Raw genomic sequence first — 17,045 nt, 5'->3', positions numbered from 1 at the left:
CTGCTAAGCCATCTCCCCAGCCCTGAAATCCTACCTCAAATAAACAACAACAACAAAGAATGGTGCCTGGCATGGTAGCACAAGCCTTTAATCTCAGCACATGGGAGGCAGAGATAGGAGGATCGCTGTGAGATCGAGGCCAGCCTGAGACTATAGAGTGAGTTTCAGGTCAGCTTATGCTAAAATGAGACCCTATCTTGAAAACAAAGCAAAAAAAAAAAAAAAAAAAAAAAGCCGGGTCGGGGGGCCAGCTGAGTGTGGTGGCATATGCCTATAATCCCAACACTAGAGCCCTAGAGAGACTGGACAGAAGGACGGCGAGTTTGAGGCCAGCCTGGGCTGCAGAGTGAGACCTTGTCTCAAATTACTTTTTTTGTTTTGATTTTCAAGATAGACTCTCACTCTAGCCCAGGCTGACCTGGAATACACTATGTAGTCTCAGGGTGACCTTGAACTCACAGGAATCCTCCTACCTTGGCCTCCTGAGTGCTGGGATTAAAGGAATGTGCCACCATAGCTGGCTCGAATTTTAAAATAAAAAAGAAGGAGGAGAAGGGTTGGGGAGATGGCTTAGTGGTTAAAGCATTTGCCTACAAAGCCAAAGGATCCCAAATCGATTCTCCAGGACCCACATAAGCCAGATGTACAAGGGGGCGCATGCATCTGGAGTTCGTTTACAGTGGCTGGAGGCCCTGGTGTACCTATTCTCTCCTCTTTCTCTCAAATAAATAAATAAATAAAATTAATGTAAAGATGGCTCAGCAGTTAAGGCATTTGCCTGCGATGCCTAACGATCAGAATTTGATTCCCCACTATCCAAGTACAGCCAGATGCTCAAAGTGGGCACACATCTGGAGTTCGTTTGCAGTGGCTGGAGACCCTGGTGCGCCCATTCTGTCTGTCTCGCTTTTCTCTCTCTCACTCTGTCACTCTCTGTCTGTCTGTCCCTCTCCTTGCAAATAAATAAGTGAAATAAAAAATAAGCCTGGTGTTGTGGCATATGTCTTTAATCCCAGCACTCAGGAGGCAGAGATAGCAGGATTGCCATGAGTTCAAGGCCACCCTGAGAACATAGTGAATTCCAGGTCAGTCTGGGCTAGAGACAGACCTACCTTGAAAAACCAAACTAAGTAAATAAATAATTTTTAAAAATAAAATTAAAAAGAAGAGCATACTTTAAAAAAAAAGGAGAGGAGAAGTGGGAAGTGGGACCTTCTTGGTTGTATTTGATTCTTAGTTTTATAGTTTGCCATTAAATTTGACTAATTTATATGCTACTAAATCAAACTCATGACATTTTTAATACATGACTACCTACATTTACTCTTAAATTTGTGAGTTTCCCATTTACAATTTTACATGAAAATGAATCTTCCAAGGAACATTTAGTTTATTTTTAACAAAAGTACATTTCCCCAAAGGCTTAAAATATCTTCAGCACTTGTCAGTTACATGTAGACTTTTAATGTACCACTCACGAATTGCATGATGTTTGTCTCTTTAAGCAGGTTCTGTGAGACCTCTTCGTGGCCCCATTCTGTGCTTATTTGTTCTAATTTACTCCATGGCCTTGAAAGGAAGAAACTAAATGTCTTTTAAAATAGTTCAAACCATCCGGGCATGGTGGCTCATACATTGAATCCCAGCACTCAGAAGGCAGAGGTAGGAGGGTTGCCAAGAGTTCGAGGCCACTCTGAGACTACATAGTGAATTCCAGGTCAGCCTGGGCTAGAGTGAGACCCTAGGTCAAAAAAAAAAAAAAAAAAAAGAAAGAAAAGAAAATAGTTCAAACCTTTCTCCAATTCAGCCATTCTTTCAATTATGTTGATGTGATGAGGTTCTACTGTTCTTTGGGAACTCTGACGTCACAAGGTGGGAGTCAGCCATTTCTCAAAACCACCAGTATAATATACCTTTAGGATCAGGGTCCTGTGGGGTCCAAGTCCTGGCTACGCCCCTTCCTCCTAGGAGACGCCGAATCACCTTGCTTGTCTGGGCTTCACTTTCATCTGCACAACTTTCTTTCCAATTTGACAGAGCAGATACAGAACAGCCTCGTTCTTGTCAATATTTACTGAGCGCCACTTGGTGGTATGTTTCCAGCAGACTTAATGATTAATTAATTATTCCCCTAGATGAACAGACATCAGGCTACAACAACGCTCTTAGGGAGGAGGGGCCGGGGAGGGTTCTTAGCTTGGGCTCAGCCTGGCACTGGAAGATGAAAATGTCACCCTCCCCAGGTACAGTTTCCTAGGGAGACTCGGGTCTGTGTGTTCTCACCATGTGGCTGTTTCTATTTTCAGGGACAGGGTTCTTTGTATGTTTACAGAAGCAATGGATGCTCTAGAAACAGTCACATGGGCAATTCTTGTTTTGAGAGCCCTTGGTCTTCCTAAGAAGGGACAGAACTAGCGTCTCACAGTTTGGGAAGAAGATAGAGTTTGGGAACTAGAAGCCGATGCACTTTCTTTTCCTTCCTTCCTTCCTTCCTTCCTTCCTTCCTTCCTTCCCTCCCTCCCTCCCTCCCTCCCTCCCTCCCTCCCTCCCTCCCTCCCTCCCTCCTTCTTTCTTTCTTTCTTTCTTTCTTTCCTTCCATGAAGCTATTCCCAGCAGCTCAATGAGTCCCAGAGTTATGCCTCCAGCCTGGATGGCTCCCAAGAACATAGGTACATGACATCAGTTCAGCCTGTAGACACAAGTCAGCAGTCCTCCCCTGGGCTCTGCACCCTTCCCATGGCCATTCAGGGAGGGCACCCAAATCTGGACCAGGCCCCACGTGGCTTCTGGTTGCTAGAGCCATTGTCCTCAAAACTGTCTAGACCCCTCCAGAGGCTGGGACTGGTCGTGCCTTCCAGGAGGGGAACTGCCACGTCTGGACCAGAAAGCCCAAGACGCCACCCCACCCAGTTTCTCCCCCTCTGGGTGCTCGTGACCCTCCACATGTCATTCCGTGTCCCTCATCTGCACCTACGCATGGAGTGGCCAAGTGCCCTGAGAAACCCTGGGATTCACATCAGCCTGCATTCTAGGAGGCCCTGGTGACCAGATGGCTCTCATGAGCAGGCAGATGTTCCTGTCACCAGGTGTGGTGAGAACGGGCTGCACAGTATGGGACTCTAACTTGGTGTGACTCATGTCAGACGTGGGATAAAGCTGGGGATATGATCCATCCCTTGCTGGTCTTTGCCTTGAGCTGTGTGTGGAGCAGTATCTGCCCTGGCTAGCACTGCCACGGGGGTAGCCACCTCACCTCCCACTTCCTGTGTCAGGCCATCCTGCAGGGATAGCTGTGTCACCTGCTCTGCCGGGAGTGATTTTCACATGTGTTACCTTCTTGTCATACATGTCTCAGGTAAAATGTTACTCTTTTAGGGAGGCCTCCAGGATACCTCAGGTGGTCTACCCATCCCAATCCCCTGTATTAGCTACTTTCTTGTTACTGGAACAAAATAACCAATCAGAAAGAAAAAGTTCCATTTTGGCTTACAGTTCCAAGGGAAAGTCCATCCTGGCAGGAAGCCATTACAAGAGCAAGGAAGCTGGAGTCACACTCTGACATCAGTCGGGAGGAGGAACAGCAAGCTGGGCTATGCTGTTATACCCTGGGCCTTGCCCCAGTGACAGGCTTCCTCCAGCAGGGGTCCACTTCCTAAAGGTTACAGAACCTTCCCAAAATGGGATTAAGTATTCAAACTCCAAAATATCCTCGATATCTATGACCTCACAGTCACTGACACTACCTATACAAGACCTGTATAATAGGAGGAAAAAATTATGACATCAAAATAAAAGCCAGACTAGTTAGAAAGAAGGGATTCAGTGGAGGAGGGATTTGGGAATGGAAAAAGGGAGGGAATTATGATCATGTTATATTGTTGACATTTGTGGAAGTTGTCGGTAAAAAAAGTTTAAAAAGAATTTAAAAATAAAAGTATTAGAGCCAGGCGTGATGGCACATGCCTTTAATACCAGTACTCAGGAGGTTGAGGTAGGAGGATCACCATGAGGGTTCAAGGCCAACCTAGAGCTACAAAGTGAGTTCTAGGTCAGCCTGGACTGGAGTGAAATCATGCCTAGGGAAGAGAAAAACAAAAACAAAAAACAACCAGGCTTGGTGGTATACACCTTTAATCCCAGCACTCATGAGGCTGAAGTAGAAAAATTACTGAGCTGTGAGTTCAAGGCTAGACTGAGACTATATAGTGAATTCCAGGTCAGCCTGGCCTGCAAGATACCTCAGGAAAAAAAGAAGAAGAAAAAGAAGAAAAAAAAAGCCAAACTCACACAAGAAATAAATAAATGTATTCAAACTCCTGAGTCTATAGTGGATATTTCCATTCAAATCACCACCCCCACACACACTCTTATATTTCATTCATTCTGCCAAATAGCCTTGCTCTCGACTTTCAGAGTAGTCACATGATCTATTTTTTGTTGCATGTGGCCTCGCACACACACAAATAAACTAAAATTAATTTTTTTAAAAAAAGAGTGACACTAAGTTGGGGTGGGAGTGAAAGTGAGCATTCCGAGGGATGACAGGGAGAAGAATTTTTTTTTAAAAATTTTGTTCATTTATTTGAGAGTGACAGAAAGAGAGAGAGAGAATGAAAGAGGCAGATAGAGAGAGAGGATGGGTGCGCCAGGGCCTCCAGCCACTGCAAACGAACTCCAGACATGTGTGCCTCCTTGTGCATCTGGCTAACATGGGACCTGGGGAATTGAGCCTCAAACCAGGCTAGAGAGATGGCTTAGTGGTTAAGGCACATACCTGCAAAGCCTTAGGACCCATGTTCAACTCTCCAGGTTCCACGTAAGCCATATGCACAAAGTGATGCAAGTGCGCAAGGTTGCATATGCGCACTAGATGGCATATACATCTGGAGTTTGATTGCAGTGGCTAGGAGCCCTGTTGCACCAACTCTCTCTCTCTCTCACTTGCTCTCTCACATTAACAAAAGGCTAATCTGTTGGGCTTGCCACAAAAAAAGAATGTTAGAAAAAAAAAAAGAGGGCTGGAGAGATGGCTTAGTGGTTAAAGCACTTGCCTGCAAAGCCTATGGACACATGTTTGACTCTCCAGGACCCATGTAAGCCATACACATAGTGATGCAAGTGCAAAGTGTTGCACATGTGCATAAGGTGGCACATGCATCTGGAGTTCAATTGCAGTGGCTAAGACCCTGATGCATCAGGTCTCTCTCTTACTCACTGTTACTCTCTTGCATAGAAAAATAAAGACCAGTCTGTTGAGCTTGCCACAAAAAAGAAAAGAATGAAGCAATTTCTTTTCACCACCCCAGAGGTCCCAACTCCAAAAGTCTTCAGTTGTAGATGATAGCACATGGGGATTTCTTACCCTAGTCTCAGTGTTTATATATTTATTTTTTTTCTTGCTATTTTTATTTATTTATTTATTTGAGAGTGACAGACAGAGAAACAGGCAGATAGAGAGGGAGAGTGAATGGTGCGCCAGGGCCTCCAGCCACTGCAAACGAACTCCAGATGCATGCGCCCCCTTGTGCATCTGGCTAAAGTGGGTCCTGGGCAATCAAGCCTCGAACTGGGGTCCTTAGGCTTCACAGGCAAGCACTTAACCTCTAAGCCATCCCTCCAGCCCCAGTGTTTATAATTTTTTAATTTTTATTGTATAAAATTTAGGAAACCAAAATCTTGGGGCTAGTAAGAAATCTAAATGTATAGAACAGCTCAGGTGGAAATTCAAAAGCAGGACCTAGGGAACTGGAGACAGACCCTACATGAAGGTGATCCTATTTAATCTTTTCCCTGAACGCTGGTAGGAGCTCAACAAGAAGAGTCAGAATTCAACTGGTTTGTGACTGCTGTGCAGCATAGGCCAAGCCATGTGTCCCATATAATAATACATTCCATCATGAAAAACTTTACACAGAAATTTTCAACCATCCAGAAACCAAACTCAAATCCTATTAACGCCTATTTCTCTTACCCAGGTCTCTCTTCTGATCGGCTCTGTTTCATAGCCAAGTATTCATTTCCTTTTCCAAAATTTCCCTCTACAGAGAAGGTTCATTACAGCTTCTTTAAGCTCTGGCTGCAACTTCCAGCCCTCCCTTTCCCCACTCTTCTCTTTTGAGGCTGGTGTCCTGCAAGCATCTACCATCTTCCCAGCTTTTCTCTTTCCTCCTCCTACCTCTGTGTCCCTCCAACACAGTCAGGGAGGCCTGACCACATCTTCACAAGTTCCCTCAGCCTCTGGTCACCATCCAGGAAATGCCGACCATCCATGCAGGGGACCCAGCAGAAACTCGGTCTAAAATTCCCAACTCATCCTTCCCTCCCCATTTACTTCAACAGCTCTGCCCTGTCAAGCCACTCTTGAAGCTCCCAGTTACCTTCACTTCTGATCCTCAGAGGCACTTCCTTCTACAGCCAGATTCCAGCTAGTCCTGGAACATCTGGGGACTTCCACACATTCCATTTCAGTCTTTTGCAATCCATCAGCCCTATCTAGTTTCACTTCTTTTATCTATCTACAACTTTGATTAAAATATTAGCCATCTGAGGCGCTTCTGTGACTCGGGGCATCTAGGGTGCCTTAGATGACTCAGATGCTTGGGGAGACACTCAACCAAGAACCCGGAGGCTCCCAGCTGACACCTGTGTGTGGACAAGGTGGAGGGCCACTGTTCATCACAAAACATTCCCACCCACACCATAACTTTCCACCTCTCTTCTCTGCCCGGTGCTCCCAGAAAGGCCCTGACCTTGGAGCAATTCCACCAGGTCCTTCTACATGAACGTCACTTCAGTGGAGAGTGGGTCTTACCTAAGTCCCCATTTGTAGAATTTAAAGGATACTAGGAAGTCGCAGGGACACACAAACCTACCGCTGTATGGGAAGGTGAGAGCTGTGAATCAAACATGCACTTGAAGTTTTAATGAACTGGGAGGAAGAATCAGAGTAGAAGTTGGGATCAGATGTCCATTCCTAATCCACTCAACCATGCTGTGGTTGGGGGAGGGGGCGCAACTTGTGTAAGAATGGCTGACCTAAAAATTAAAAAAAAATTAAGAGGGGCTAGAGAGATGGCTTGGCATTTAAGGTGCTTGCCTGTGTAGTCTAAGGACCCAGGCATGAGTCCCCAGTACCCACGTAAGCCAGATGCACATGGCTACAAATGCATCTGGAGTTCACTTGCAATGGCTAAAGGCCCTAGCACACCCATTCCACCCATTCTCCCTCTCTCTCTCTCTCTCTCTCTCTCTCTCTCTCTCTCTTTCTCATAAATAAAATTTTTAAACATTTTAAAAATTAGGGGCTGGAGAGATGGCTTGGTGGTTAAGGTGCTGTTAAGGTGCTTGCCTGCAAAGGCTAACAACAGAAGTTTGATTCCCCAGTACCCACGTGAAGCCAGATGCACAAAGTGGAACATGGCTCTCTTCTCTCTAGCTCTTTCTGCTTGCAAATAAATGAATTAAAATATTTTTTTAAAAAATTTGAAAATTTAAAGAAAAGAATCCCAGCACTTGGGAGGCAGAGGCAGGAGGATCATGGTGAGTTCAAGGTCAGCCTGGACTAGAGTGAGATCCTTCCTCAAAAAAAAAAGGCTAACCTGTAGCCAATGAGAAAGGCAGGTGGTTTAAAAGACAGGCAGAGCCTGCTGAGTACCTCAGTTGGCCCAATGCTTGTTTTCTTCCTGGTGGGAAAGAAGGAAAATGTGAGAAAACACAGCTCTGAGGAGCCACAGCACACTGCGAACAGAGGAAGGACTGGAGCAGCCAAGCGCAGAGACGCTCCCAGCTCTGAGCGCGGCCAGGCCAGGCCCCGCATCGCGAAGCTGGTGTCCTCCTGCCCGGCTCCCATGCTTGCCCGGGCAGCTTGCAGGGCTGCGCAGAAATGAGTCTTCTTGGAGGAGTGCATCAGCACAGCCGCCTGTTACTGAATGACAAGCTAGATGTGAAAACGACCACACAGGGCCCGTGAACTAGCTGAAGGAACATGGACAAGGTTAGGCAAACTAAAAATAATGGCCGCCAAAAGGCAAAACTAAAATCACTGGGGAAAACGACAAACATCCTAAAGATGGACAAGAAACCAGAGCCCTACCCCTCACATCTTCTGCTTGGAAAACAAGGGTTATGCACAGCCCTCTCGTGAAACATAGGTGTTATTGCAGAAAAGTGTCTCCAGGTGACTGCCCAGGGGTATTCATCTGTTGGTTGCATATGACTGTCAGGATGAATAAGAGCTGTGTAAATGAACCAGCGGGTAGTGGTAGGCAGAAATATGTTTTAGTGAGAGACAGTAGCCTTGAATCTGCGGGCGGGAGTGGGCGTGCAGAGAATGAAAAACAGAGCTAGGAAAGAACAAAACAAATTCCTAATTCTTCTCTTTCATGTCTTGTGCAATTCAGTAGCTGGCCTTAAGTTTTCAAACAGGATAAAAGATGGCTAGTAACAACCCCCCCCCGAAAGTATCAGTGTGACCCAGTGAGAGCTTACATATTTTTCACATGTGAAAGGAAGCATAATAAAGAATGATGGCACTTATTTCAAGAGAAGCTCAAGCACGCGATGTTTCTTCAAGCAACTCAGGTCTGCATATAAGAAGCAGGTAAAGTGACTTGAGGACAAGCCTGCTGTTTACTTGTGAAGCTTTATTTAATTTTCCATTTCAATAACACAATGCCACCATTTAATGATTAAGAGAAAAGAACAGGACCCTGATCAATGTGAAGAATATATTAAAGGGGCTGGAGGGATAGCTTAGCACTTAAGGCATTTGCCTGCAAAGCCAAAGGACCCAGGTTCGATTCCCCAGGTCCCACCTTAGCCAGATGCACAATGGGGCTCATGCATCTGGAGTTCATTTGCAGTGGCTGGAGGCCTTGGTGTGCCCATTCTCTCTCTTCCTCCCTCTCTCTCTCTCCCTCCCTTCCTTTTTCTCTGTCAAATAAATAAATAAATAAAATTTTAAAATATATTAAAAAATAAATAAATAAAAATATGTATATTAAAGGATGGAGAGATGACTTGGCAGTTAAAGGTGCCCATTCATATAATTTCTCTCTCTCTCTCTCTCTTTTCTCTTTCTCTCCTTCTGTTTGTGAATATAAATAAAATTAAAAATAATTTATAAAAAGAGAATATATTAAGGCTGGAGAGATTGCTTAGTGGTTAAGTGGTTATTTGCCTGCAAAGCCAAAGGACCTCTGTTCAATTTGCCAGGATCCACATAAGCCGGATGCACAAGGTAGCACATGCATCTGGAGTTCGTTTGCAGAGGCTGGAGGCCCTGGCGTGCCCATTCTCTTTCTCTCTCAGTCTCTCTCTCTCAAATAAATAAATTAATTAATTTTTTTTAAAAAAAGAAGAAGAAAGAAAAAAGCCAGGCATGGTGGTGCACACCTTTAATCCCAGCACTCAGAAGGCAGAGGTAAGAGGATCACCATGAGTTCAAGGCCACCCTGAGACTACATAGTGAATTCCAGGTCAGCCTGGACTAGAGTGAGACCCTACCTCAAAAAACCAAAAGAATAAATACAATAAAATAAAGCAAAGCAGGTATGGAAGTACACACCTTTAATCCTAGTACTCAGGAGGCTGAGGCAGGAATTCACATGAGTGAATTCCAGGTCAGTCTGGGCTAGAGTGAGAATCTACCTCAAAAACAAAAAGTCTGGGGAGATGTTTCAGTGGTTAAAGGCACTTATATGCAAAGCCTTCCAGCCTAGGTTTAGCTCCCAAGTGCCCATGTAAAGCCAGATGCACAATGTGGTACATGTGTCTGAGGATCTTTGCAGTGGCAAGAGATCCTAGTACCCACTTAATATCCCCCCCCCTCTCTCTTTCTCATGAGTAAATTGATTAATTAAATAAATCTATTAATAAATCTGTTTCTTAAAACTAAACTGAAAGAGAAATCTGAAAAGAACTGAAGCCTAGGCAATACATGCAAACAGGTTTTCCGACAAAGCTGTGGAACAAGGCCTGTGGTGTCGGGTGTTACTTCTCATTCCAAACGCCCAGAAGCACATCATGGGTGTTGTTCCTGGGGGGTAGAGAGATGAGGGGACCCTAAGGAAGACTGGAGGCCTGGAACTTGGGCAACTAACCCTGGGGAGGTGAAAAGTCGCCCCTCGCCCTATCTTACTCTTGCCCCAAAAGTGGTGTAAGAAGTGGAGCAACAGCAAGTCTGTCAGGCCTTGAAACTGCCCTTAACAAGACAGCAAGACGTTGCCCGCCCCCCGCCCCTTGGGAATCTTCAAAGATGTGAAATGCTTTTCCTACCAGATCATCATGTTTCTAGGGAAGCTTTGGATTTCCTGGAACTATTTTGTATAATTTATAAAGCATCTACAATAACTCACACACCACAGACTCTGCTAATAAAAGAGATGGGAAAATATTTGAATGTACAGAAAGACTTCTGACAGAGAGATTTATGACTTCTCTGAATAGTACTAGAGAAGGAAACATGTTAAAGATATTTAGTAAAAATAATTAATTATGTGTTGTCAATAAAACTGTACTTATGGGAATAATCTGATCTGCCTTTTGTCTGCAAATAGAATGTTTTTTGTTTTTGTTTTTCTAGCTTGTCCATTTGTGGATGGACTCAAAAGCCCTTACTGGGCGTTGATTCCTATGAACAGACACTGTCACAGGTGATGAGGAAATAAAACAACAGTGACAGTAAGAACATTTCCCGAGTGCTTATTATATGACTGTCCTCTAGAGCCTCACAACAAGAGGATGAGCCACATATTATTTCTATTTTCCAGAAGAGGAAACTGAGGTCTGTCTAAAACCATATAAGTCTGAAGGCATAGAGCAGAAGTCAAGCCAGAAGTGGCCCAGCATCTGCTGCTCTGACTGAGCTTATGTCTCCCTGCAATAAGCTAATTAGTTTAGAATTTATTTCAAGATTTCCAGCTGCCAATAGATTCTTGACACATGATAAATTTGATAAATATTTACTAAATAAAATATTTAGCTAAATTGAAAGCTAAAAATATTTGCTACATTTAATAGTTAAATAAATGGAACAAATTGAAAATTTTATTAAATTAAATAATTAAATGGATTGAAAATATTTGCTAAATGAAAAACGTCACTGAATCAACATTTTCATAAAAGTAGGTTACCTACTTATTTTATTTCATGGATGTGATTATAAGGAATCCTGCTCTTACCAATTACTTACTAATATCATGATGGTCAAGACTGAAGTTCCTGGATAAATAGGTCCCAGAGTAAGCTGTGTATTCTAGAAGTGTGCGCTATATTCAGAACATAGTCCTCCTTTTCCTGAATAGCCTATTCATAGTTTAGTCATGACTGAAGTTGCTAGAACTTTGTAAGCTAATTGAACTTGAATGTTTCATTTATATGTGTAATTTAAAAGAAAAATGTTATCAAACTTAGGAGAAGGGCTGGAGAGATGGCTTGGCAGTTAAGGCATTTGCCTGCAAAACCTAACAACCTGGGTTTGATTCCCCAGTACCCATGTAAACCAGATGCACAAAGTGGTACATGCATCTGGAATTCACTTGCAGTGCTCGGGGGCCCTGTTGTGCCCATTCTGTCTGTCTGTGTCTCTCTCTTCTCTCTATCTCTCTTTTGTTGCAAATATATAAAATATATAAAAGACTAGAGAAGATGTGTGACCTGTGCTACCGGGTGCCATCCCAGGACTGCCTGGGCTCATGGTGTGACCTTGCAGGGCACACCTCTGCCCCTAACCTGGAGCAGGTTCAGAATGCATGGTCTCCCAACAATAGCTGGGGCTCCAAGGCTTTGCTCTGTGGGACAAAGGGGTGGTCGTTTAATCAGCTGCCATTTGGAAGCACTACTTCCTACCATTAATGTGCCTGAAAACTCACCCATGGTTCAAGGGTTGCATTGCATGAATTCTTTCCTTTCATAATGATTCCTTGCCAGTAAAAACAAAATCAAATGAGACACACTTTCTACCCCTTCTAAATTTTTCTGTGGTACAGGGATATTAAACCCAGATTGTCCTAAGATATAACATCCTCCCCCAGACCTCAAACACATAGACAATCCTGGTGCTAAGAAAATGACTAGCTTTCATAATCGATAAATAATCATTGCAAGTCAGGCAGTTCTCAATGATTTGGCATCAATATAATTGCAACAGGTCATGCTAGCTAACAGAACAATAAAATGTCTTAGTGACATATCACTGTGTGATTTTTGAAATAAAACTTGGAAAAGGTTCAGAGAATTGAGTGGTGTTGCTGTAACGAAATCTTCGTTTGTCCCATGTGCTTATGTGTGTGAGCGATGTTTCAGAGAACTCACATTTATAAAACAATGAATGGCCAGAGAATTGATGCTGGACTCTTACCTCATGCTGGTGGATGAACTGATATGAAAATTGCCCAGATGAATCCCAGGGAGACCATTCGGCCGTAGTCTTTCCTGACTGACCCAGAAGACAGCATCATGCCCACTCAGAGGCCCATCTCACAGAGCTGCTAGAGGATGCATGTGACCACAGTGGAGGATTATGGGGACAGATTGACCCTTCCATCCGTCACAAGAACTGTACATGGGAAGTCCAGTGAAGTGAACCCAGCAATATCAGATGTCAGTGGCACCCTCGAGTTTCAGGTGAGAACCCTGTGGAGGGTATAAAGATGAACTTACCAATTCTTTTCTGACAATGCAACAGGCAAACTGCGGTAAGCAAACAAATCTAGGTGGCCATGACCTATACCTAGTCATGATGAGGGCTGGACCATTGGAGAAGGCTGGATAGGATGGTGAAAACCCACCCTAAGCCCTGGGAGGGAAGATAGTGAAATTGTCTCTTACTTATGGAAATGAACTGAAAAAAATCTGAAATCCTGGGCTGACGAGATGACACTTACTTGCAAAGCTTGCTGGCCTGGGTTTGCTTCCCCAGTAGCCATGTAAAGCCAGATGCACAAAGTGGTACATGTGTCTGGAGGTCACTTGCAGTGGCAAAAGGCCCGGGCACACTCATCTTTTGTCCCCTCAAATGAATAAACAAATATTTGTAAAAATCGGAAATAAAAAGTAAAAAAAGAAATTAATGACTTGAAAATGTGGGAGGGTTCCATTGCTTTTTTTGTTTGGGGGCTGTGAGATGAACAAGGGCTTTTGAAAAGCACTGTATCGAAGATCTGTAGTTCAGGCAAACTAAAGACTATGTGGCTTTGGTGTTTCAAAACTTCTAGTCAAAGAAATGAGCACACTGTGCTGTCAGGTCCAAACTTGTGTTTCAGAAAATTATCCTATTAACACAATTAATGCTTACAACACTGCAGAATCTGCAATCAAGTTTAATTAAAAGGGGCCTCATGAAATATCAGCATTCCTGAATTCGAAGAACAAATCAAGAGATTGATACTAAGTCCTGTTTAATGTTCACTGACTCATTCAACAAATTCCTGAGCCCTCTCCCACTGCAGTTCCTCAGCCCAGCTGGAGCCGTGTGGACACGTGCGCTGCTCCTGTGCACTTCCACTGCAGGTGAAGAAAGGCGGGGCTTTTGCTGTTGCTGTTTTGGTTTTTCAAGGAAGGTCCACTCTAGCACAGGCTGACCTGGCATTTACCACACAGTCTCAAGGTGGCCTTGAACTCATGGCGATTCTCCCACCTCTGCCTCCCAAGTGCTGGGATTGAAGGCGTGTGCTACCATGCCCAGCCTAAAAGGCAGTTTTGAAACAGGTTCATATACAGCTGAGCAGCAAGAAGTAATAACAAATAATTGGGAAATGGAGACAGACTGGGGTTTACTGGGAAGCTAACGAAGGTACAGGCTCCTCCCGAGATTCCAGGAGACATTAACACCTGGGATAGACACACATGCTCCCCAGATACACCCCACCACACCTCACACACACAGACACACCAGACAGATAGACCATATACCACATATATGTACACATACACACACACACACACACACACCATTCCTTACCCCCACATATCATACAAATACACAATACCGTACTCTGCTCACACACACCATAGATATAACCCACTACATCCCACAAAGCCAAAGTACTTGAAACACCCTAAAATGTTAATATTCTTAAATGAAAAATTGGAGATTTCTCAAATCTTAACAGTCCTAAAATTTTGCACGACATTACCAGCAATAAATAATGAAACCAAGAAAATATTTATCTTTTCATTTGCCATACAGAAAATATCACATAATCATTGTTATATGAGGAAGTAATCAAAGAGAATATAGTCAAAATTGTGGAGTGAAAATATATATGTGGCAGGTAATGAGTATAAATATATGTTGCTTTATTGGCTTTTCTGATAGTTGGAGCATTTACCAGCTTTTAAATTTTGCCCTTTGTGATTTCATATTCTAAGAAGTAATCACTTTTATATACATTTTTAGATTCATAGTTTGGTATTCTTTTTCTCGGATTATATAATCTTCCAACTCTACAAAATCTAACGGGTTCCTGAGTGATGCTCTATCACATAGAAGGATCTGGAAATGCCCTCCTGAGTTGCTTCCCTGAATGAGAAGGGCATTGCAGGAAGAGATGGCAAAAGACAGGCTCTGAAAAGAGATGATGTGTGAGGCAGAAAGGGTGGCAGTCACTACTTTGGGACTCGTAAGCTCATTATGAAGTTTAGATCTCATGCTAAACACAACTACATGACCTTCAGATTCATATTTAAACATAGCAACATCATTGTTTTTAAAAAATGTGGAGTTTTAGGGCTGGAGAGATGGGTTAGCAGTTAAGGCGCTTGCCTGCTAAGCCGAAGGACCCAGTTTTGATTCCCAAGTACCCACAATAAGCCAGATGCACAAGGTGGCATAAGTATCTGGTGTTTGCAGTGGCTGGAGGCCCTGATGCGCCCATTGTCTCTCTCTATTTGCTTCTCTCTTTCTCAAGTATAAGATAAATACAATATTTTTTTAAATATGGAGTATTAAAAGTAGCCTAAAATCGTGTGTGTGTGTGTGTGTGTAAAATCGTCCCACAAATATGAGACTGATGACTTGTAATGGGGAAAGGCACTACTCATTTGGGGGATGGACAGGAATGACTGTGGTAGTGCATGCCTGTAATCCTAGCACTTAATTTTGAGTTCAAGGCAAGTTTTGGGCTAACCATGTCTCAAAAGGAAAAAAAAAAAAAAAGAACAACAACAACAACAAAAAGAATACACAATAGAAAAAGATTAATCAGCTCATTCTGAGTTACATAGCAAGATCTTCAGGCAGGAAGGAAGGAAGGGAGGGAGGAAGGAAGGGAGGAAGAGGGGAGAGGAGGGAAATGGAAGGGAGGGGAGAAAAGGGAGGGGAAGAAGGGAGGGAGGGATTCAGTAAGACAAAAATTTGCTTTGTAAAATTTTGTCACTAAATAACAAACCAAAATACCCAATTTCCATCAAGTGTAAGCTATAAGACAGCAACGTCAACAGTACAATTTTGACATAAATCTGAGTGTACCACACTCACAAACTGATGTCAGTAAGGAGCGGTACACAGCCAACTTCCATTTTCAATGGGCTTTGAGGTCCTGGGAGTCACCCCTTTCCCTTCCCCTTCCTTCCTTCCTCTGTCCCTTACCGGTCCCCTTCACCCCTCCTGTCTTCATTCTCTCCTACCTTCTTTTCTTCCTCCCACAAGTGTTCATCGAGGAAATGATTTAGGGTCGGTGGGCATGGGTACAGAGGACAGGCATCACCTACAGCTTAGTAAGGAAAACACACACCCTGTAAATAGCTCGTTGGTTGCAATTGCACTTGCTTTGAAAGAAGATGGGAGACCTGGATTGCTTATTGGCACCAGCCTAGTCTGGGGCTGGGGTGGGCAGGATAGGTCGCCCTGGTGAAGGAGCTTCAAAGTGGAAACCCAGCGGATTTCCATGCACGAACGAGGGTGAAGCAAAGGGAAGCGACATTCCAGGCAGAGGAGCTTCTGCGGAGACCGTGGGAGCGCGGAGAAAGTGGTCTCTGAGGACCCGAAGACGACGGAAGATTTGGTGCTGAAGTGAAGCAGGAGAGGTAAGTTGGGGGGGGGGTCACAAACACCTACATGCCATGACAAGGACTGTGGGCTAAACCCCAAGGGCAGCAGGGAAGCGGGAGAGGATTAAGCGAGTGGATTGGTCCTCTGTAGCTGTTATCTACCCGCTTGTTCCCTGGACCAGAGGAAGCCACTATTAGTGGCTTTGTAAATCTACACGTGCAAGCATGTCTGTCTTGTCCTCTTACAGTGGGCCCTGGTAGCATCCTAAAAGCACTGTCCTTGTCTGCCTCAACAATATATTTTAGCAACTGTCCCATATTGGTACGTCCAGAGGGGCCTCACTCTTTGTCCCCTGGGCTCGTGTCCAGTGTGTAGCTGGACTGGATTATGGTGCTGAACTCCAGCGTGCACAGGAAGTCATCCCCAGGCTTTCGCTGCCCATTCGCTGCCACCGTGGATATTCTTACAGTCTGTCAGGGAAGTTGCTAGGGTGGAAGTGCTGAGTCAGAGACCATGCTTGTCTGCAGCTCTGTGGTAGACACTGCCAAAATGTCTTCCTCCAAGGGACATTAGTTTACACAACAAACAGAAGAATGTGATGGGTTAAAATGGCTATTGCAGTAGTTTTCATTTCAATTTTTTGCTTGTTTTTTTTTTTTTTTGAGGTGCCGTCTCACTCTAGTCCAGGCTGACCTGGAACTCACTATGTATTCTCAGGGTGGCCTCAAACTCTCAGCGAACTCTCTCCTCCTACATCTGCCGGGATTAAAGGCATGTGCCACCACGCCGGGCTTCAACTTCTTTTATTAACAGTGTGCCCGAGCTGGTTGATCTGATTAGGAGCTAGTGCTTGTTATGAATGAAAACTGACCCAATTAGGCTGAGAGCCAAACAAAAGCCTCCAGCTAAAACTGATGACTCATTCATTCAACAAACAACTTAAAAAAATGTTTTAATTTATGTTTTGAGAGAGAGCACACCCGCCAGGGCCTCTAACTGCTGCAAATAAACTCCAGACACATGTACTACTTTGTGTATCTGGCTTTACATGGGT

The sequence above is a fragment of the Jaculus jaculus genome, chromosome 14 (genome assembly GCF_020740685.1).
Source record: "Jaculus jaculus isolate mJacJac1 chromosome 14, mJacJac1.mat.Y.cur, whole genome shotgun sequence".
Lineage (NCBI taxonomy): Eukaryota > Metazoa > Chordata > Mammalia > Rodentia > Dipodidae > Jaculus > Jaculus jaculus.
The sequence above is the reverse complement of the archived record's forward strand: the minus strand, read 5'-3'. Positions refer to the sequence as shown.